The sequence below is a fragment of the Python bivittatus genome, unplaced genomic scaffold, assembly GCF_059951505.1.
Source record: "Python bivittatus isolate LINGU-HERP-01145 unplaced genomic scaffold, Pbiv_v1 ctg000020_np1212, whole genome shotgun sequence".
Taxonomy (NCBI): Eukaryota; Metazoa; Chordata; class Lepidosauria; order Squamata; family Pythonidae; genus Python; species Python bivittatus.
In genome coordinates this window covers 125760462-125784729 of record NW_028277030.1, presented here as the reverse complement: position 1 = coordinate 125784729, position 24268 = coordinate 125760462, and the positions used below count along the sequence as shown (strand labels likewise).

The following is a 24268-nucleotide window of genomic DNA, read 5'->3' as shown; positions in this document are numbered from 1 at the left end:
ACTTTTAGAAGGATAGGTTATATGTGAACACAATCCTATGGCCATTACAAATGCACTCAAAAAGGTTTCTGCCAATGCAATATTGTATTTTTTAGCATTCTTGAAGCTGTTTTATTAAACTAGAATGGTTGACAGAGAAATATGAATGATTATTTCTGTGAATTAATTCTGCTTTACTGAACAACAAATAGGGTTTCTTGTTAGCTGGTTTTTATTGAAGGTTGGGTTATATAAATCAGTGAGCAGGCTAATAAAATGTTAAAAATATTAAAGCAGAAGTAGTTAAATATTGCAGTATAAAAGAGCACAAGCAGTATAAAGATGAACCCAAAATCAGTATAGAAACAATGCACAAAGAATTGAAAAAAAGAAGGTGATGGAGGGAGATGGTCTTTGCCTGGCATTAAAATGACATAAAGTAACCAGATGAGCTTCCCTGAAAAGAACATTCCACACTGTTCCATTGTCAAGTTGATCCATCCTGCAGCATTTGAAGAAAGATCTCTTACTGTTTGAATATATGGACGAGCAGTGTTTTAGTACCTTTGGCCCTAAACAATGAAAACCTTTAAAAGTCAAAAAGTAATCTGTATCTGAAGTAGGCCAGAAACAGAGAGCCAGAACAATTGGCAAACCACAGGTATAATGTAATCATAATGCACAGACCCAGTTAATAGCCTCACAGGTACATTTTGGATTAATTGCAATATCCAAATTGTCTTTGGAAGCCTCATGTAAAGCATACTGCTGAAGTCCAATCTAATTACTAATTACTCAATATTAGTAGTACAAGAGAATCCAGAAAGGAGAAGAAACTGCAATCTCAAGGCATATAAATAAGCTGTCATGAGCTGAATGCATCGAGGGCAGTACCATAAGTAATGCAGGCAACTGTTCCCATTCATCCAATGTCCAAGTGCTGTTAATGTAAAGAAACAGATCATAGTTTAACAATATGCATTCTTTGCATAACAAAACTACCAGGTTTTTCCCTTGGAATCTCAGCTTAAAAGATCAGATACCAAGATATGAGAAAGACATCTGCCTAATAACTTAGACCTGCAACCTATTGGAGAAGATGGCATTTTCTAATTGATCATTGTTGATACTGTATACAACAGTTCCTAATTTTAACTCTTAAGAATCTTTGAAGCTTACAAAACTACAATGCAATGCATAGAACAATACAAATGTATGAACGTATGTGTACCATTTGTCAAGTTACTGGGAAAGGGCAATGCTTTGTTTCCTTCTGTGGGAAAGAAGGCTGAGAATGCAGGGACAACTTTGCCTAAGTTGTCTCCAAGGTATTTGAAGAGCAGAAAGCTAAATGTGGACTGGTTGGAAGAAAATGTAAGGAAATGGGGTAGAAAAGTATTCAGAGATAAGGCCTCAACAGGATTATCAATCCTGTCAGTCAAGGACTGAACTCCCTCAGGTTCTGCAATCTCTGAGGAAATAACATTTTAATGGATCTTCCAAAGGTTTCTCACTGCTAGCCTAAACCTCAGGAGGAGGTTATTTATAAAGTTTTCATACAACTCCCCTCATTGCTCAGTCCAGAACCATTTTTTCTACCCTGTCATCAGAACCAGATCCAAGGTATGACCCACCTCATATATCAAGCAGATAATGAACTGAAAGAGCTCTAGGTGTGTCACAATGAGCATGAGTTGCTGAGCTAGCTATCAGTTTGGCTTCTGTGTGGTTACTGAAGTTTCCTAGAACAATCAACACCACCTCTGAGACCACCTGTTCTGGGGAGGTCATGGACCAGAAAAATAGTTTTATCTCTCTGGCTTAGTGCCAAATACATGCTGTCAAAATTGGTGCTAGAGCAGAAGCATTGCCCTGTGATGAGAATGGAATCTCTATAGATAACATTTGTGCTAGGCCAATAAGACTCAGGTGGACTGGACTGGGTGCAATCAACTCCAGCAAGCCCATCCAACCACGACTCAGTAAAAAATAAAAAAATAAATACACACACACACACACACACACACACACACATATACATATACATATGCATATACATATACATACACATACACATACATATACATACATACCTTTTAGATTTATATGCTAACCAACTCTGTTATGACTCCAGGTTGCTCACAGAATAAAAACTTATGAAATAATAACATACACAGCCTTAAAAAAAGGAAGAAATGTCATGTAATGCTTATCATTTGTATAACTATAGATTATGGACACAGTATATGTATAGGTTTGGAATAACTGTATACATATGATTCTGGTGGATCTCAAGCACAGGAGTTCTTCATCTTCTAGTCAGATTTGTACTTTAGACTTCAAAAATAGATTTTAGTGCACTCAGAGAAATAAGAAACAGAATTGCATGACTGGAGAAGGTAATGCAAAAGGAACTCAGCATGGATGGAAATTCCCAAGGAAAGACATACTAGCATAATTATAAATAATTCCAGTGAGGACAAAAAATGAGAACAGCAGAGGAAGCCAAAGTGGTTACATAAAAGTATATAGTGAAGATCTGAAAATATAAAAAGACACATATAGGAAATTGAAAGAGTGTCAGGACACACAGAGAGTACAAACAGATAATCCAGTATTGTAGAGCTGGTGTCAGAAAAGTAGAAGCTCAGACAAAACAGTGGTTAACTAAGAATGCTAAAGATAGTAAAAAGGCTTTCTTTAGATATGCTTATAATAAAAAGAAAAGAACAAAATAAGTATATTAACAGCTGAATAAAAAAGGCAATACTCATAAGTAACAAAGAAAAGGCAGAGTTATTCAGTGGCTATATTAGTTTAGTCTTCTTGAACAGAAAACTCAGTGTTTCTCCAGAAAACTGTGAAGTCATCTTGAAAGGACAGGATTAAATTGAGATAGATAGAAACATGATCAGGGGTACCTCTTTACTTTAAATTATTTTAAACCTCCCAGATCATATGAATTTTATCCTAGGGTACTGAAGCAATTTGCTGAACATCTGATTGTACCCTTATCTATTAAGCTGTGATAATCCTGGAGGACTGATTGTGCCATATGTCTAAATGATAACAGATGTTGCCTCAGTCTTCTATTTTCAAAAGAAAGATTCAGCAAACTGTAGGTCAGTCTACCTGACATTAATATTTGGGAGGATTATAGAGCAGATCATAACAAAACTGATTGCAAGCACCTTGAAAATAATGTGAAATTACAAAAGCCAATGTAAGCTTGTAAAAATCCTGCCAGGGTAACCATCTTATTTTTGATTGGGTAACTACCTTAATAGACTGTAGGAATGCTACAGATGTAATATATCTTGACTACAGCAAAACATTTGACAAAGTACCACATGACATGCTGATTAAAAATCAGTTGGATGGCATGCTAATTATGTGTATATATAACTAGCTCAAAAATCATAGTCAAACAGTATGGTTCCTCATCAAACTGGGGAGAGGAATTGAATGGGATGCCCCAAAGACCAGTCCTGGATCCTCTAATCTTCATTGTTTTTATTAATGTCTTTGATGAAGAGATGGCAAAGGAATACTTATGAAACTGAAGATAATTCCAAACTGGATAGGATAGGAGGACAGTGATAAAATTCAAAATTTCCTTGACTGAGAAATGGGCTGAAAGTAACATAATTAAATATAATAGAGATGAGTGCAGATGGAACTTGCCAGAAAGATTTTGGAATAGTAATAGCAAAGTTGTAGTAACTAGCAATGTAATGTGTCTGCAAAATAATCTAAATACAATTTTAGGGTGCATCAATAAAATTATCTTTCAAATCATGGGAGGTAATTATTTCATTTTATACTGATTTGTTCAGACCTCAGCTCAAATACTGTTTCTGTCTCTGCCATTATATGTTAACATGGATTCAGAGAAATTGGAATCAGTTCAGAAAAGGGCAGTAAAAATTATTAGGTGACTAAAAACTAAGACCTAAGATTGAAGGAGCTTTATATTTTTAGCCCTGAGAAAAGATAACTGAGAAGGGATTTGATAGCATTCTGAATACCTGAAAAGGTGCCATATAGAAGAAGATCAAGGTGTGTTGTCTTTCATTCCAGAGTGCAGCAATGGAATAATGGATATAGGTTACTGAAAGGCAGATTCTGATTGAATATTATAAAATACTTCCCAACAGGAAGAGCAGTTTGATAGTAGAACCAATTACCCAGAGAGATATTGGGCTCCTCTTAATTGGATATATTCAAAAGGAAGCTAGGTGCCATCTGTCTGGAATACTTTAATTGGAATCCCTGCATGAGCAGGGGGTTGGAGATGATGGCCTAATGCATGCAATGCAATTCAGTGTAATGTGTCATTTTATAGTCCTTTCCTTGAGGCTTGATGCACGTTTATAAAAACTGTTTGTAGGGTACAGAATTTGTACTTTTTCCTTCCTCTTTCTTAACCCTTAAACCTAGTTCTAATAAAACTGATTAACAAGAGATTAAGGCCAGACAAAAGTGAACTTTTTCATATTTGTATATAACATTAAAGGAATAAATAATTTAACAGATTAAATTAACTCATTGTTACAAGGAAAGGCAAGCTTTCCATTACAAGTTTGCAGTGGAATGTTTGCAATATGCTCCCCCCTCCACTTTCTCTCTCTAACAAATACTCTACCTTACAAACAAAAAATATATATTGTATCGTATCTTATTTTACTCTATTATCTATCTATCTATCTATCTATCTATCTATCTATCTATCTATCTATCTATCTATCTATCTATCGTAAAATAAGAAACAAAGGAGATACAATAAAACTAAACAATATAGCTTTGGCAGCAGAACAGGAATGTTACCTAATGTGCTTTGTGCAATCAGGGGCCTCTCAGTAGACTTATACTGCAAAGTCCCAATATTTTAGCAACAATCGACAGTCATACTGGCAGAGAATTCTGAAACTGCATTCCAGTGTATTAGGAGTGTGTGAGTTTGTGGAAAAACTGTTCTAAAGTCTTATGGCAATATAGGTAATCCTTGGGTTATGACCATTCATTCAGTGACCATTCAAAGTTATGATGCCGCTGAACGAATGGTACTTATGACAGGTTCTCATAGTGCCAACCATTGCAGCATCCCTGCAGTCATGTAATTGTGATCTGGGTACCTGGCACCCAGCTTGTGATTATAATGTCGCAGCAAGCCACAGTCACATGATTATGATTTCCAACGTTCCTTGCTGGGATTCCACAAGTACAATCAATGGGGAAGCTGGCAGGAAGTTGGTATTTGCAGTCATGTGAGGTCCTTGCTTAACAACCTGCATGGTCCTCGCTTAACAATAGCAACTGGGAGTGCTGAAATTGCCATAGCTAAGCAACACAGTCACGTGACATTGCGCTTTACAACCACAATGCTTAGCAACAGCAGTTCTGGCCCCAATTGTCATTGTAAGCCGAGGACTACCTGTAATTACACACTGAAGACAGTGCATTGAGAAAATCCTTCTGTGCATTCTTCCTTAGACATGGGATATAAAATTTACAATGAACAAATTCATTAATTTTCTGTAAAATGTATGGCTAAAAGATATGCTGACAGTATTTTTTATTGAGCACAATGTAATTTGCTTTTTTATTTTACTTATATCCACTTTTGCACAAGAGGTCTTATGTTTCCCCACAATAACAATCCCCAAGTTGGGCTGAGAGAGAATGATTGACCCAAAGTCACACAGTTTCAGTGACTGAAGATGGTCTAAAATGTGGGTCTTCCTGCTCCTAGTCCAACATCTTAACCTCTACACCATACTACTCTCACTTGAAAGTTTTTCATTATGATTTTACGTTGCAATAGTTTCACACAGAATGTGGCATGTGTTCCAGGAATAAGAATGCTTTTTAAAGATGATTTTCCTCTTCCCCATCAAAATTGGCATAGGGGGATGATGGAACATCACTGAGGCATGAACACTCTTGTGCCCTTCACTTTTAGCCTCACCAATTAATCGGTAGGCAATTTTTAAATCTGTGATTAAAGCTTTCATTTGATTAATGTACTAATTAATCAATTAAAGTTCTTAGACATAATTCCTAAGGGAACCTTCTCTGTCCCCACATCTATTAGCAGGCTGCAGAAAATTTAGGAAAGTTTGTATTAATTTTGTTAGGACTGCATGTAGCTGTGTTCCTATAAGTCTGAATCACTATGGAGAATATACACATGGAATGACCCATTCCAGGTCAGACTATTTGTTAATCCTGCCTTGGGTGTCAGTGAGAGGTATTTTACATCATAAGCACCTTGAATATTTTTAACTGAAAAGGCTAGAGTGGCATCTAGCCCTTATGTCTGTAAAGCCTGTGCTTCTATGCAGTCCTCTCTCCAGTGAGAATTGTGGACTTTTACTTTAAAGGAATGTTGCTAGTTTTAGACATTTCTGCTCTAAATGGGAGCTTAGCAGAATTATAATATAGTTGCACAAGGTCATATATTGGGAGCAAAAATGGTTTTGGAAGAAGTGGCTATGCTATTTGTGCTTAAATAGTCATTTAATAAAGTAAATTATGATTAATGATCGTGAGCTTTTGGGTAGGAGAGAGTCAGAGCTATCTGACTAAATTTGCAAACACAACTAGTTTATTTTATAAGGTCAGAATATGTCTTCATGAGTCAATAGAGTGATTTGCCCAAATTGTCTGGAATTAGAACCTATATGAAATGCAATTGCTTTGTACATTTTGGCTTTTATGCCTAAGGCTCAATGAATTCTGAACTGTTTGGTTATCTTCAAAAGATGGGTCCCATAATCCTATCTTACCTTGGAGTTAATGGGTTTTGTAATCCATTCAAATGCATATTTACACCTAAACATCTATACATAGATGTTACACCTATACCTAGATATACTATAACACATCTATTGTCATCACAGAGCACCATCAATTTGCATAGCATTTTATAGAGTTGAAAGGAGATGCTTACAACTTAACATGATATGAGAAATTGCAGAGGAGGTTGAAGAATTAGAGAATGGCTGAACACAGGAAACAGAAATATGCATTTATTTGGCCTTCAGCTAAAACTTTAATGAGAAATGCTCAGTTTTAAGGATCCCAAATAAGAAAAAGTTGATTAATAACCTCAATTATTAATGTAATCTTTGAAATGTGCTAACCTTTCAGGTAAAATAATATTGTTAGTGGGGATCGGAAGGGGAGAGGAGAACAGGAATAGTAGTTTCAGGGTGCATTCTTTTGATACAGATATGGATTCTATTTTATGTCTGATAAATCTCAGTCAAGCAGAGAATCAGAGAAGAAACATCTTTCTATTCAAGAGAATGGAGTTTACTATCTACCTCACATTTTCAAGCTGCCCTCCTAACACTTCAATGTATACTACTTAAATTGAAGTTTTATCAGGTACCCTGCTTTGAAACTGAAGGACTTACCCACACTTACCATTTGAATTGCTTTCTCTCCTGTGCTCATGACAGCTTGACTCTAAGATCGCTTTACAAAATCCACTGGCAATAGCTTGCAAGGGGTTCAGTCTGAACTGCAGCTACATCATCTCATTGGACAACTGCCTTGCTGCTGTGCCCTGCTCCTTTCTTGTCCAGGAAAAGGGCTGCCAGTTGCTTTCCCTCCCATGAGCAGGTCTTCCGGGACATACTTTTATGCATGTGTGTGTGTGTGTATATATATATAGCTAAGGTTCGCTCTGGGCTTTAAAAAAATAAATAAATAAACCCAGAGGTTTTGCTGTTTTCCAAGTCATCTGAGGTATCAGGGTTTCACCCTAACTGGAGAATCCTCTGAGTTTTCTGGTTTCTGGTGACAGTCTTGTTAAAAGAGTCACAATGAATATATTTCTAGCAATGAATCTTCAAAATTTAAATCAAGATTCATATGCATAACACATAGATGGCAAAACGTACCTTTTTATATTTAAAAAAAAAAACCTTTTTATATTAAAAACAAAATCCAAGAATGCCCTTGGTACATTAGAACAAAAGTGCAGCAGTGTGGCATTCTGTTTTCGGTAACTCATTTGGTTCAGCTGGATTCATGAGCTAGACCCTTGGCTAGAAAAGATCTAAAAGACAGAAAATTTGATTTGCTGCATAGGTGTTAAATATGTGAATTCTGGTTCAGTGATTTTTTTTTAATTAGTTAAAAGAGAACCCAAGGAATAAATAAATACATATTACTAAAATAATTGCTCTGGGGTTAGATGATTTTCACTGACCATTGCTTAGATTTGATAGTCCAGTCAATTTGAGATTGAATGATATCCATAACATTTTGGATAGTTGATTCAAAGGGTTATTCAACACTGGAACACTGCAGCTCCTAGCCAAAATATATACTACATATCCACAGGGAAAACTTTATGTGGCCTTCATAAACCTGAAGGCAGCATTCAAGCATTCAATCTCCAGAGGCAGGCTGTTGAAAACTGGCTGCCTCATCCATTGATCATTGTCTTCTCATGCTAATCATGAAGATATATGAGGAAAACACTATGCAAATTCACTGCGGCTCTGCAGGACACCTAATTTTTTCCTCCCGTATCAATCCAAAAGGATGTGAATCTTTTGTATCTTAGCCCTAGTTTTATTTACATTAACTCTATGGTAACTGCCATATCAAGAAAAGAACTGTGTGTACTTATCTTGGCTAAAAGGCCAGTTTCATTCCTTTTAAATGTGGCCAATACTACCATTTTTCTATATCTCAGATAGGCTTGAGATAATCCTTTTGAGCCATTGCATGGTACTGTAAAGAGGACAATGTCACTACCAAATATGACTCCCTCCCACATGTGCAAAATACTGTATGTCATTTTTAAAAGTTCCTATTATTCATGACCAGCTATTCAAAAACTAAGGCCTGACCTATGGCATGCAGGTTTGTTGTTACAGTAATATGGCCTTCATAAAAGTTGTGTAATCTAAATTCTTAAGGGCCAAGATGCATCCCTAGGGGTGTCTCTAGCTCTCTACTAAATTAGAGGGAGGCCTGATTTCACTAGAAGCCCAGATTCAATTTTGTTGCCTGTGATACTTGCTCAAGTTAGTTATTTTCAAAAGCCCCCTGTACGCCCTGGCTCTGCAGGATAACTCCATCCCTTTATGACTTAAGACATTCTGGCCTTCCCACAAAATATATGATTTCAGTTAACTGTATGAAAGTTCATTCAGAGATAAATCTTTGATCTGCATCTACAAAAGGATGTAAGTTCCATCCTGTCAAGTGCCACACAGCAGGCAAGATCAAGGAAGCAGGAATTACACAGAATTCAGTAAGGAATCTTCAATGCTAGTCTTGAATCTTGGAAACTTTAAGAGGAATTTCCCACAATCATTTATAGAGAGCTCATTATGGCAGATTATCTTTGCATGATTTGAAACATTTTTTCCCAGGTTTATTGCCACCTGGGCTAAGTTGCCATTTAATGGGATAAGCTTCCAATGGATTCACCTTCTACTTCTTGTCCACTCCTTTCCATTCCTTTTTCAGCCTACCTGGAATCTCTCATGCACCCCCAAAATATACAGCATAGGCAAGTTAAGGAGTTCATTCTTAGTGGCCAGGTGTCCACAACATCTTTTGTAAAACAGTGCACACTAACATATTAATTGTTTATAATATTAGAATGTACTCAGCTCTCTTCCAAAGAAGGTTAAGACAGGTCACTGGAGTTTTTCTCATTTTATTGTCAAAGAAACTAATAAACAAATAACAATAACTAATAATACATAAATCAATCAATCTAATAATAGTTAAATAAAATAAGGAAACAAAAGACTACCATGTGTGGAAAATTAGATGATAACTGGCCCTAAATCTCCACATGAACTTAACAGCACAGTAGATGTTTAAACACATATCTTAAGCTTGCCAAATCTGACATGCTTCTAAATACAGTCTCTCAATTTTAATTCCACATGCTTATAGAAATCAGAGTCTCCAATTATGGCCATATAATACCTTGATTTTTATTACAGGATTATCTATCTACTGAATTCTCCCCCCGCCCCTGACACATACACTTTTTTTTTTTTTTTTTGGTGCCTTCTAGTTGGTGTTGACTCTTGGCTATTGCCTGGACAAGTTCCTCCATTTATTTTTGGCAAGATTTCAGAAGTAGCTTGCCACTGCCTTTTTTCTAGGGCTGAGTGTGTGTGACTGGCCCAAGGTCACCCAGCTGGCTTTGTGCCTAAGACAGGACTAGAACTCACAGTCTCCCAGTTTCTAACCTGATGCCTTAATAACTACACCAGATTAGCTCTCTTTTCCATATATTCCCATATATTCCAAATTACTGTGTAACAGGGTGCCTTAAACTGAAACTAAAAGTGCTGTCCAATGGTAACAAAGGATTTATATAAACATATAAAAGCACACCCTACAGGAAAAGGCAACAAAGTAAAGAAACCAGGTCTATTTCTATTCTGGATTGTGGAAGATAGTGTCTAATTCAACTGCAACTAGGCAACCAGAAAGAAATATACATCCAATCCTACTGGTGGAAGAAACCAATCTATTAATTGCACTAGATTAAATTGTACATTTTAATTCTGAACAAGCAGTTTATTGGGGGAAGGTTCTTAGATATTGAACTTTGACAAGATCTACTGATAGCTGGCAGCTGATTTCAAACAAGATTCCTTTGGAAAGAAAAGGAGAGAAAATGCTTTTAACATTCTGTGCATTTTTTAAAAAAATCATGACTCAGTGAAGAATCAATGTTATTTTCAGGTGCTAAAAAAGTATCTGACAATTTTGAATGGATACTTTTGAATTTTTGCAATATAATTTATTTAGAATCTAAACTAAGGATACATACAAATGCATACAATATATGCAGAGAGGGCCATCAATTTTTGCAATATAATTTATTTAGAATCTAAACTAAGGATACATACAAATGCATACCATATATGCAGAGAGGGCCATCAATTTTTGCAATATAATTTATTTAGAATCTAAACTAAGGATACATACAAATGCATACAATATATGCAGAGAGGGGACTTGTGCAAGCTTAATTTCTGGGAGCCCTTGATTCCCATTTGCTGTTAGTCTGCATTCGCTTGGCTGTGGCCAAGCATTCTTCCTTCTTATCAGCTCTGTTGTTGCAGCAGAGACATCACGCACCACCCAGAGTAAGTCTGCAATGGCCATAACTCATTTTAAGCATTTTTTTTTCCCCAAGTGTGAAGGCAGGCAGTTGAATCAGTCACTTCTAGATAAGGACTTGTCTAGGGTTTCTTTAAGGGCTTCCTAGGCTGTGGGGCTCTGGAACTGTAATCCATGGCCAAATTGTAGGATTTTTTCCAAATGATTTAACATCTGTAAAACTATGAAGCTTTACAAGAAATGGGGATGCATAATAAAGGGATTTGGACATTTAGCAAGATATAAATTAAATAAGTGGACAATAGAAATGATGTCAATCATTGTATCAAATAAATGATAATAACAGTATATAATAACTTGGACCTGACTCTCAATGACTCTGGCTGGCTCACAACAATCCAACAGTTATCACAATAAAATAGAGTGGGAGCCATCTGGATCTTGGGGGAGCCTCATTCCAGAGGCCAAGCACTGCTACAGAGAAGGCACAGTTTGGGTGTCCCAGTAGATGACTTTGTTTAATTGCGCCAACCCTGCAGGATCAAATGAGCTGGGCAGATGTTATGGGAGACAGGTGGTCCCTCAAGTAACCAGGCCCTGTGTGTGAGTGTGTGTGTGTGTAAAAACCTTAGCATTACCATACCTAAGTAGCTTATTGTTAAATATGTAGAAAACTGCTGCAATAAAGATAGTGGAGGAAACAACCCTTCAAGATTATCTTGTCATCGCCTGATCAACTTTTGATTATTATAAAGTAGCAAATGAAAACAATATTTTATACAGAATGGAGAGAAAAGCCTATTCATAATGCAGTATTTGCAGAAGATGGGTAGCGTTAGTTCCCATTTTTAAATTAAAGTGCAATTCATGGTAAAGACATTTTAAAGCAGTACAATACACCATTTCGTAAGGACCATTTCTTAGAGCAGTGTTGTCCAAACTTGGCCACTTTAAGATGAGTGGACTTCAACTCCCAGAACTCCCCAGCCAGCATGGCTGGCTGGGGAGTTCTGGGAGTTGAAGTCCACTCATCTTAAAGTGGCCAAGTTTGGACAACACTGTCTTAGAGAGTCACAGGTAAATAGTCTGATACCAGATCAGTGGGAGAAAGAGGTATAAGAATTTGAACTTTGATTTCACTAAACTTGTGTTTAATTTGCAGCAGTCACTGGAATTCATTTGTAAAGACTTCTTTAGTGTTTCTACAATCAACCAGCTTATCTGAGTTTTCGTGTCTTGGAAATCTTGCCTAGCTGGTTGAAAGAAGTCAGATACATTCTAAGAAAGAAGGAAATTTACAGTACAGTTGCATATCTTCTCAGAAATAAATCTTATTTATTTCAGAATGGCTTATCCTATATAAACTGCTATAATATTGCAACCCTTTTCAGTGATTTGAACGTTTTAAAATTTACCACTTATTACTGATTACTTTAAAAGAAATTGGTGATTAATAGATGTGACAACTTTTGAAAGGTTAACGAAGAAATAAAAATAAAATTTATGAACTAAACTATAAAATGTACTTTTATGACACAGAAACAGAACAGGTTTAAGATGGCATGACTAACAAGACCCATTCCAGTCTGGAATCAAACCTCGACATGAGACTGAATCAGCCTTGGTCCTGTTCAGATCTGGTTGGTGCTGTACTCTTTAAATTTTGACCCCAGGTGAAAAATAGCCTTTTCATTTCATTATGATTAAACTGGTATTGGTATAAATAACTGGTATAAATAACAGTCTGGATAGTTTTATTACTCAGATAAGGAACTATCAGTTTATATTCTAACAGTATCAATAATATTATATTCAAAAACTTGAGACTGCAAAAAATGCCATCTCCGGATGAATGGTTAAATTATGGCATTTTGCTACTAGGACAATATCACTGTGCTTTTATTTATATCTGGAATTTCTATACCGCTTTTCATAAAATAATTACAGAGACATTCTCATAACTAAAATGAAATAAACAATTATAAACAATTTTAAAAAGTATCAAAACCATACATTTTAGCTTTCAGCAAGCACCCAAAGAACCAAAAGTGTAAGTAGAGAGTTTTTTAAATATAAATATATATTCTGAAACTAAGCTATTGAAGATTCCTGATGCATATTAATTGTATCAGACTGAGTCTGGTCATATAATAGCCTCTGCCAGTAGCAGGAATTTCTTCTTCCTGAAACATTTCTTTGTCCCTCAAATATGCTATCAAGGGATGAATAACCCTTCAGTAGATATGAAATGTGTGTGCTGGGTACAGGAGGGAAAAGCAAAGGCAAATCATACAGCATGATCCAAAAGGCCATGTGCCTAAGGTTGAATTTAGTCATACATTAAAATGGAAGAAAGGAATTGAACAAAGATGAAACAAATCTGCAAAAAACTGGTCATGCTTTAAATTGATTTTTATACAATTAATAAATCCAATTCTGTACTCACTTAGCTGGGAATAATTCTCATTGAATACAGTAAGAGATATCGGTGAGAAGATGCATAAAGAGCCAAATGGTAATGAAATTCAACACTATGAAAATAACAAAGCATAATATAAGCAGTTTTCATACAACAGTATGAGGCAACAAGGCCATAAAAAGTAGAATTGCAGCGATAAAACCAACTTAAAAAGCCTGGGAATATAAAACTTTTTTTGACTGGCATCAGAAAGATTGTAATGTCAGTGCCAATCAAGTTTTCTTGGGACGCAGTTCCAGACATGGATATTTACAGTAGACTATATCTGGTGGTGACAAAACAGAAAAGATTTTGTCCTCTGTACACACACCATATAGTCCATCAACTGTAATACACTTGGAGAAGGACCTCAACTCAAGCTCTTATTTGACAACCAGAACAAACTGTTTATGGGTCCTATGGCTTTTGAAATTAATTTAAAGCAAACAGGCAGCCAATATTCTTTAATAATTTGTCATAACTTTTATTATGAAACTTCATATTGAAGATTCTGAATGGTCAAGGACAGCCTCTTGAATAATGCATTACAGTAATCCAAATGAAAGCCAGACCACAGATCATTGTAGTTACACAAAATCTGACAAGAAAGAGTCGCAGCTTCAGAATAAGCTAAAAATGATAAAACATGTTTCATAATGCCCTGTTGATAATTCTTTTTTGTGCCATAAAAGATTTATGGTATGATAGTAGTATATAAATGGACTGTTTCCTTAGTTTTAACAAATCTCTTTGTTCTGTTAGAAAAAATATAGAGACTGAAATGAATCAGTACAAAAATCATACAAAATGAACAGCTGATTCTGTCTGACTATTGATGTCCCACTTATTTGAGAATAAATTACTTTGTATGTAATCTTACAGTTTTGTTGATATTCCTACAAGTGAGCTGGGAAATAAAAAATAACTAAGAATTACTCTGTGTATTTCTTTTTCTTTCTTTCTTTCTTTCTTTCTTTCTTTCTTTCTTTCTTTCTTTCTTTCTTTCTTTCTTTTTTGATGGATATGAAGTCAAATGTTGGATAACAAGGACTTGAACTTTACATCTGCTCAATTCTCCAACTTACATGATAGAAGGACTATTTTTATTTTATCACTTTTTGCAATAAAATAAAATAAGAAGTGATGAAGCAGCAAGGGAAATCAAAATCGCTCTTCCCTTTTACTCAGCTGGAAACTTCTGTGCATATTCTGTCTGAATGCCTTCTTTGTAACTTGATTTTTATATGAATAATAGCTGGATAGAGAAGTCTACTTTTCCCAAAATTTTGCCTAGAAATTACACAATTCTAAGTGGTTTTGACTTGAATCTACACCCCTTTGTAATAAGCAACTAACTTCATACATTCTGGCAATTTTTGCATGTATGCGTCTTAACTTTATAAAGAACACTTAGAAAATTCACAAATTCATAAACTATATTTCTCATGACCTTCAAACCCTCTCTGCTTTCTTCTTTGTGATATGGTTAATATGATATTTTGTTTATGATATATTCCCATGTGATGTCAGATGAGATGCTTGAAAGTTATGCTTAGATTCATCTTATTTATATCTTGCAGTTAATACAGCTATCTTATCTGAAGAACATAACTAATGAGTAGATGTTACAAAGCAGTTTGGCACATGTTTACACTGATAAATCTCATTGCAGAGCCAGTATGATAGATTGATTGATTGATGCATTAGTATTTATTCAGCCTAATTTAAGTACTTAGTATATTGGACTTCCTCTTTATTTTTATAAAAAATATTATCAAAGTTACTCCATCACGATACATCAATGAATTTAATGAAAAAAAATTGGCTATGTTTGCATATAAATAGGTAGAGTGAGTTGGGGAAGAACATACAATGTCTGTTTATCCAAAGCTACAGTGCATTTTATTTTCTATTAAACTAGCTCCAATAGTTGTACTATCTTGTGCTACTTTTCCATAGAGATAAATAATGAACAGTGTTTTTGCACAATATGATGCCTTCATTATTATTTCTGATTTCCTTCAAGCAAGGCTACTTTAAGTTACTTTATGGCTGGAAAAATCCTCATCTTAGATTTTTAAACAGATGCTGAAAGGCAGGCTTGGCTTACTTTAATGGAAATATTCTCCTTCCCTAAACTGAGCTTTGGGTCAGGCCCACAGAAATTACAATGGAAATATAACCACTAAGGGTTAACAGAACCCTTAATGATTTATTATGTGCCATCAAGTTGTTTTCAACTCCTAGAGACCACACAGATTTTCTTCATGATGATTTATCCTAACCTGGTCTTTCAGATCTTCCAGTAGTGCACTCATTGACACTGCAACTGAGCATCCACCTTCCTGCTGGTCATCCTCTTCTTCTCTTTCCTTCTACCTAAGAACCCTTAGTTACCTGGCCTAAAGGAAAAGCTCTGTGGATTTGAGCAGTTTAGTATATATGTGTGCTTAATTTGATTCAGCACCATTGTTCATGTGTTTTGCCTACCTAACGTCATCCCAACTTTCCTTTGCTTCCTAATAGCACTCAAACCTTGCCCTTCCCAATCACTACCACCTTCACTACTACCTATCTGAAACTGAGATGGACTATGAAGGTTCCTCAATATCTTGCTAATAAGGTTTCTGTTTCATTGGAACATGTTGATTTATCTACTTCCACAGTTGCTTGGTTAAACGTCCTCTGGTGCTCTTGAATTTCTAAGAATCTGAATTGTACAAAATTTCTGTACATGTAGTCCTTGAGTTACAATGGCAACAGGGAGTGGCACAATTCCTCTTGCTAAGTGATGCAGTTGTAAAGGTCGACATCGTGTGACCACATTGCTTAATAACGGCAATCCTGGCACTCCCTGTTGCTGTCATTAACCTAATTCCACCAGTTGTTAGCCCCACCTCCATCCAAGCCATTCCAGGCTTGGTCCTTCCCAGCCCCAAACTTCTGTTCTTCCAAGGTAAAGGACAGACTCCCCTTCAATTCCTCCCAGCTGTCTATCCCCCCCGCCATCTCTGCCCTTTTGGCCATCCTGCACCCTGCCTTGTGGGGCAGCAAGCAGCCCCAGGACTGTGCAGCTTTGAGGCTGCTTGCCACATTGCAGCTCAGGGGCTTCTTGGCATGCTGAAGGCTTGGCTGCAAGAAGCCCCTGAGCCACAATGCAGCATGAGGCCACAGCTGCCCTGGGAAGCCTCAGCTGCTGCAGCCCGGCCCAGCAGCATGGAACAAAGCCATAGCTGCCCCAGGCAGCTCCAGCCCAGCCCAGCCCAAGGTCTTGCGAAGAAACCTCCATGTGCAACCTCAGGAAGAAAGCCTCATGCAGCCAACAGCTGCCTCACAAAGGACCAGGCCAGGCATGCTTGATCAGCAGTGGGAACAAGAAGACAGGAAAGGTCAGCTGGGGGCAGCAAAGCACAGGGTGGCAGAGGCCATGGAGTGCAGGGGGCCAAAAGAGCAGAGATGGGAGGGAAATAGGCAGGTTGGGGGAGTTGAAGTGCCCCTGCAGTCATAAGGGCTGTCAAGTACCCAAATCTTGATCATGTGACTGCGGGGGTGCTGCAATGTCTATAACTTCAGAGATCAGGTATAAGTACCATTTGTTCAGTGCTGCCCTAACTTTGACGAGTCGCTGAATGAATGGTTGTATCTCAAGGACCTGTAAACTAAACTGTTCCACCATATATGGTTCAGATTCTTAGAAATTCAGTGGAGCACAAAAGGCATGTGCTTTGGGTTGAATGATGTGCACATGCATCATTCAACACTAAAAATTATAACAGGTTTAAAAATTGAAAAAAAATCAACAAAAAGTGAAATTCATCTTCTATTAATAGTAAATGCACATCTATGGGGAGACCATTCCAAATGCCCATCACCATTAAAAGCAAGCAAGCAAACCAAACATTACCTCTTGTCACCACTTAGCTAACAATAAAAGGCTAGTAGTAATAAAAGATTTTCAGAATTGGGTTCCCTTAAATAGAAGTGTAACTCAGTACTCTGAGACCATTCATTTTGGAAATTTAAATCAATTTTGAAGAGTAAAACCTATGAATTTTACAATAATAAGGAGGAAATTCAACTGAAATCCAACTTTATTGGTCATTCCTTGTGGCAGCATCAGTTTTTTTTCCTATCCATACCTTTACATCCCAGCTTATGCCTTTTTGAGTGATTCTCAACCAAACCAAACCTGTCCCAAAATATAAACTGATGAGCAAGCAACACGAAAAATGTCAACATGGAATTGTATAATGCCGGTTACATGATGAAATGTAACAATCATCATTCAATGGATAATTATGAGAATTTTAATTCTTCTTGGCTCAGGTATATACTGTATATAAATAGATTTGATACTTCACTTTGGCCTTTGTTTGCAATAAGAAAAAATATTAACATTGCAATTATTATTACCACTATGTAAATCAACTATGAAAAACAAAAAGTGTTATTTCATTTTTTATTATACAGTTCTTAAAATCAATAGAAAAGATAAGGTATCATTTGTAAATTAGGTAGGCATAACTATAGTCTCCGTTATGCACTATTTTATTCATCTGCTATTAAATTAAACTATAATCCAAATTCTAGAAAAAATATAGCAGCAATTTGGGATATTCTAATAGCTGAGCAACTCATAGCACACATACAGCATCCAGAATGCCTGTTTGCAGTCCCCAGAATCATTCATCATTGCATCACTCTGTCAGCTATTTATAAATATTTAAAGCAGCAAGCTGCTGTTTTAATTCCAACATTGCTTACATTTTATTATAGTGATAAAATTTGTATTTTTTAAAGTCTTAACCTTTTTATAATTCCCCCTGATTTTGCTGCCTATCATATCATCACCGTAGCATTAATGGCACAATCACACAAACAAATATAAACATGTGTATACTTGTGTGTGTGTGTGAAAAAAATTGATTAGTGATTTTCTGATTTATGAAATTCTATCAAATTATGTACTGAAGATATATTTCATTTTATTAATAGCCACAAATACATTTTCTTTACAATGAGTGAGGGAAAGCAGTGGAGGGTAGAGGGAAGAGTGATAAACTTTATACTGTCAACAGCCAACTGGAAGCAACCTTCAAAAATCTTTCACATTTAAAAGACTGTCCTTGTCCATTTTTACAGGTGAAAGGCAGTATAAAAATGAATGGATGGATGGATGGATGAATTACTCTCAAGTATACCAATATTTAATACACTTAATATAACACACATGTGTACAGAGTCCTTTATTAATAAAAAGAGGAAACGGCTTTGGCAAGAATGATTTTGGGCATTCTTTGGGCATTTCAGTATTAATGGGCAGGTAAAAGATTCAGGATTGCTCTTTGCTTATTTTGTTGTTCAAAACTGCATCTCCTAAAGCTGTGCTTATTAGGGCTGATCATACTTAATGTATTATTAGAATCTTAGTTTAGTATTAAAGAGGCTAGCATGAAAATTAATAAAATATTGCTAATAATGAAAACATGACATCTGGAGTTTATTCTGTGACTTGGAGTTAGGATATGTTACATGGACAGGGAAACAAGTGTGAGTGAAAAGAAGCTGTTAAAACAAGAGGACAAAGAAACATGATAGATACAAATTTCTGATTGACTGCATATGCATGAACATCTAGGCTTGTTGAAAAGCCCTTCTTAAGAAGTTTGTTGGCGCACAAATCTTGTCTTCTTTTAAAAAATAGTAATTTTCCATAGAGAGAACATTTTCTAGTAGCCCAAATGGTAATCCATGCCAGCAATACTATAGTGCCTTTGCAGTTTTCTTTAATTTTGTGTATATAGTCAGCTGGTAGGATTTTAACAGGGATAAAATAAATGGATTGTGGCCTGAAATTGGTGATTAGAAGTGAAGACCAATCCTTGGGAAGAAAGTATTTTTTTATAGTTTGAAATATTCACTAGATTTGATGATCTAAATGCAAAAACATGGACTTGGTTTCCTAAAATAATAATTGATGCTGCCTCAGAATTAATTGCTACAGTGTGCATCTCTTTCTCTCTTTCCTTCCTCTCTCCCCTTCCATTTGTGCGTCTATGTCCCAGATTTTGTGAAACAGAGTAAAATAGGCCAATATTTTTCATTGCAAATAGGTTACTGGGTTTTATGATAAAAGAAGTGGTTAAAATACATTTAAGAATATTGGTTACATCTTATTATAGTGATAAATATGCATTTCATTGCTGTCTTTAGTTTTATAGATGTTTCAGTCTTACTAAACAGTGGCATTGCATTTTTGAGACAAATATCTATAAAATTATCTATAAATGCAGGTATGCAGTTTCTACAAAACCAAAACGTTCAGAATCGTACTCTCTACTAGTATGTTCATGGCTTTCTTTAAATTATTTCCTCTTATTCAGAGCAGTATCAGACATATGAATTTTGCCTATCAGTGTTGCACGGCAGATACTTAATAACCTCTGTTTTATTTAGCTTTTTAACATCAAATAGTAGAAACATGAGGTTTGTTAAATCTCACATATACACAGGTAATTGTGTTCAGAAAATAATTTGCATAGAATTGCAAAAAGAAAATATAAAGCTCTAAGATTTTACATGTTTCTACTTGCTGTGGTAATCAGATGGGCTAAGCAGTCATGCGGTGAAACCATAAGTTCTGAAAAGGAAACCAACACATTTTTTATCTATCTGGCGGTAGGCCAGTTTAACTTGTTTGAATTTTGAACTGTTACTAGGGAGAAGGAGGAAGAGGAAGAGGAAAGAGCTCCCCCCCCCCCATCATTTTGCATGGGAAGAGTAAATGGTGTAGGTGTTGCTAATCATCAGAATGTGGTAAAATTTATAGGAAAGCTAGAATGCTATTAAAAGATAGCTTGTCAGATTTCACAAAAATCTGCAGGTGTATTTTAAGCTTTGATATTGTTAAAAACATATCCACAGGTTTGGTTTTTTGTTTTTTGTTTTGTTTTTTGGTCAGGGGTGTTAAACAATATAATGTTTTTGCAGAAAAAAAATAATCCTTTATAAGGAATATATATAACAAATTTCAAATTTAGGTTGATAGGTTCTTGTGCAATGGAAAGGGAGGTGGCAAGGAATAAAATCCGCCTTCCTAAATACAGCAATCAGTTGGGGGTTAATGGTAGAAAGAAATATTCATCTTTCCCTTAAATCCATCAGGTAGATAGGAAGCTGAGGAACATATTTTTATGAAATATAGATAATTGAGGAGACCAAATACTTAATGAAAAGATTCACTACATTTTCTTACTACCAAGGTGCTGTTATTGAAAGAAAAATAGTAATTTAATCACAAGAATCCTTTTGATTTAGAGAAAAATTAGTCAAGTATGGAATCTAGTACTTCTGTTCCATCTCTTTCTTACTAAGACTAGAGCATCTTTTTAAAATCCTTTTTATGAGTAGCAGAGTTCTGAAGCTACAGATCTGAGGCAGAGCATCATGGAGGATTTTGAATTGGGAACAGAGGTTAGTAGAGTCATTTGTTTTAATTCAAATGAAGTGCTCTGAATTGGCCACATCTGCTCAGATTTTATGATTCATGCCAAGTAGGTACACAGCTCACTTCACATAAATAGAAGGCTAAACTAAACAATCTTGTAAATATATAGTTTGTTGAGTTTGGAAATCTAATCTGCCAGTAATTTCCATTCAGCTAGGGGATAGCCAAAACAGGATATAATCCAATATGAACGCACTTCTTATAGCAGTTTCTCCTTCTTCTGGTACCTTCCAAATGGCTTGTTCCACAGCTTTGGTAATTCCCAACCAGCATGAAAGGTACCAGTCTGAGGGAACTGTAGAATACTGAGTGTGTAAACAAATAACAACAGTAAACATCAGTCAAGAGAACTACTTCATAATTTTGGAGTCTTTTTGTACCATATAGTATTATAGGCCAAGAAGAAAACTTGGAACATTAAGTATGAATTTAAAACTAGAAGAAAAATAAATCCATCGCCTACACTATGCTGATAGCTGAAAATGCAAATGATCTGCAAGCTTTAGTAATGAAAGACAAGAAGCACAGTGAAAAAAAAATGGGATTGCCATTAAATATAAATAAAATCAAACTAATGACAAGTATAGCAGCCAGCCTCAGGATTGACAATGAAGACACTGAAGTAGTAGATAGCTTCTCCCTTTGAAGATTACCTATGAACTGTAAAGGAACCAACCATCAAGAAATAAGCTGCTGATTAGCATTTGGTAGGATATCAATAAAGAGCTTGGGAAAGACATTCAGATGTCATGATGTGTCTATAGCTCAAATATCTCAATCACAGAGGGAACTCCATGGAAGCAAAAGTTGCACTTTGAAGTAATAGAAGAGAAAGAGAATTGGTGCTTTGGTACTTTGATGTTGGAGGAGACTCCTAAGAATACTAGGGATAGCCAACAAAACAAATTGATCATCAAATCAGCATTTTTACTCAAGGCAGAAATGAACCAGCTCAAATTATTATATTTTGGACACAAGCATGAAAACCCAGCTCCCTTGGAAAAAGCAGAAAAAGATGACCGGCTGCAAGGTGGATTGACTTAATTACAGCAGTGATGGGTGCACTATTGGAAGACCTGATCTGCTGGGGACAGATTATCCTGGAGAAAAGCTATCTGTATGGTCACTAAGGGTCAACAGCAACTTGATAGCACATAATAAATCAGTCAATCAATCAATCAATCAATCAATCATGTATTACACATCAGGAACAAAACTTCCTTGAAATCCTTATAATAAAACACTCTTGGTAATGGCCCGAGAGTTCTCCTATTAATGAGTTCTTGAGAAAAAATTGGTCAGCAAAAAGAGGAACATTTCCTTATACTATTCATTATTTAAAGTATTTTAATTCCATTTATAAAATATTTCAGAGTCCATATACTCTTAAGTACATTTCATTCTTGGAGGAAGAGTGCACTCTCCTGTACAATTATGAGAGAAATGTTTATTGTGCAGTCTTTTGTATGTTTGTAAGAGGAAAAAAGGTAGCCACATCTACATGGGAGGAAACCTGTTCATCACCTGGATTTTGTTTTTGAGGCTCTAAATGACCATGAATAAATTCTAAGTTTACAAAAAACATGGGAACAAATCCCAGTATTCTGAAGGTATTAGCCTTCTTTTACAGCTGATCATAAAATGCATTTAGATTTTTTATTTTAAAGAAACTGCTAGCAAATTAAAAAATATCTAAAGTATTTCTCTAATACAAACCCTGCAGCAAGGTGTTTGTGAATCTAGATGGGCTCACTGTGCCTAAGTAAATTTGGGTTGGTTTGCCCACTACTCAGTTGCTCTCATGCAAGCCTCTTCACAATATATGAGGCATTTGGCAAACTTGCAGCTTGGCAGCACTCACAAAGAAATACTAGTTGTGTGAAGTGACATACATATATTTTTAGCTATTATTGACTGTACAGCTGCAGTGCACATGAATCAGTTGCCATGTGAATGTTCTATTAATGTGAGATTAAGAAATCAAACCCTCCTTTTTTGTTAAATTTGGATCGTTATGAATATTTATTTATTACAATATTAGTATACTGCCAACTCTAGTTGGACTCCCAGTGGTTTACATACACAAACATGATAAAACTACAAAATCTACCTGAAAACATTCCTTTAAAATATAAAAATATTAACCCAGTGATATCCACACTTAGCAGTATCACAGATCAAATGCCATTTGGAACAGTTCTGTTGTTTTTTTAATATATAAATTTTTTATTAAAAGCTTCACAAAGCACATAAAAACTAACCCAAACTACTAAAGAGTAGAAACAGTAAAGAAGAAAGGAAAAGAGAGAAAGAAAAGGCAAAAGTGCAGGATAAAAGAAAAGAAAAAAGAAAAATAGAAGAAGCTTCTGATTTCCTTTGTAGCAAATATAAGTACAATTGCAAAATTATCTCTCACTCTATTATTACAAAAAAGCTCACTTTTTTCTATTATCCTTTTTTCCCTAATTATCAAAACCACAAATCATAAGTACATTTTTTTCCCATTTCATGCAAAAAAAGTCTATAAGAGGTTTCCAGACAAGCATAAATGTAGATATTGTTTTTTCTCTCATCAAAGAGGTTAATTTAGCCATCTTCACAAGTTCCATCATCTTCACCAGCCAATCCTCCATTGTGGGTAGTGTTGAACCTTTCCACCTTTGACCATATAATAGTCTCACTGCAGCTGTCTTATATAAAAACAAAGTTCCATGACTTTTTTCTAACTGCTTGTCCATTAGTCCCAAAAGAAAAGTCTCTGGTTTCAGTTGTACTTAACCTTTAAAATCTTATGAATTAATGCATGTATTTGTATTCAAAATGTTTTGGATTTTTTACATGTCCAACAAACATGATAAAATGTCCCTTCATGTTGTTCACATGTCCAGCAAAGATTGGAAGTATCTTTATACATTCTAGACAGTTTCTCTGATGACAGAGACCAACAATACATCATTTTATAAAAATTCTCTTTAAGGCTAGAGCAGTGATTCTCAACCTTTTTGAAGCTGCCGCCCCCCTAAGGAGCGGAAAATTTTTCAACGCCACCCTTTGTGAAAATCCTGTAATTTAGGGTATTGTGGGGGGAGTTACTGAATTATAAAAGGCAAAAATTTTAAGTAATTTTTTTCAGTAGACTTACACACCAAATTTGTTCGATTTAACTCGATACTTTTGCCCTGGAAGGTAATTGCATTCCTTTTATT

At 35.7% G+C, this 24268-nt stretch overlaps 1 protein-coding gene across 15 annotated transcripts in view; it reads left to right on the top strand.

Annotated features, from left to right (window-relative positions):
• Positions 1 to 24268, top strand: part of NRXN1 (neurexin 1) — a 986667-nt gene that overhangs the window by 42805 nt on the left and 919594 nt on the right. The gene's annotated exons all lie outside the window — the stretch shown is intronic.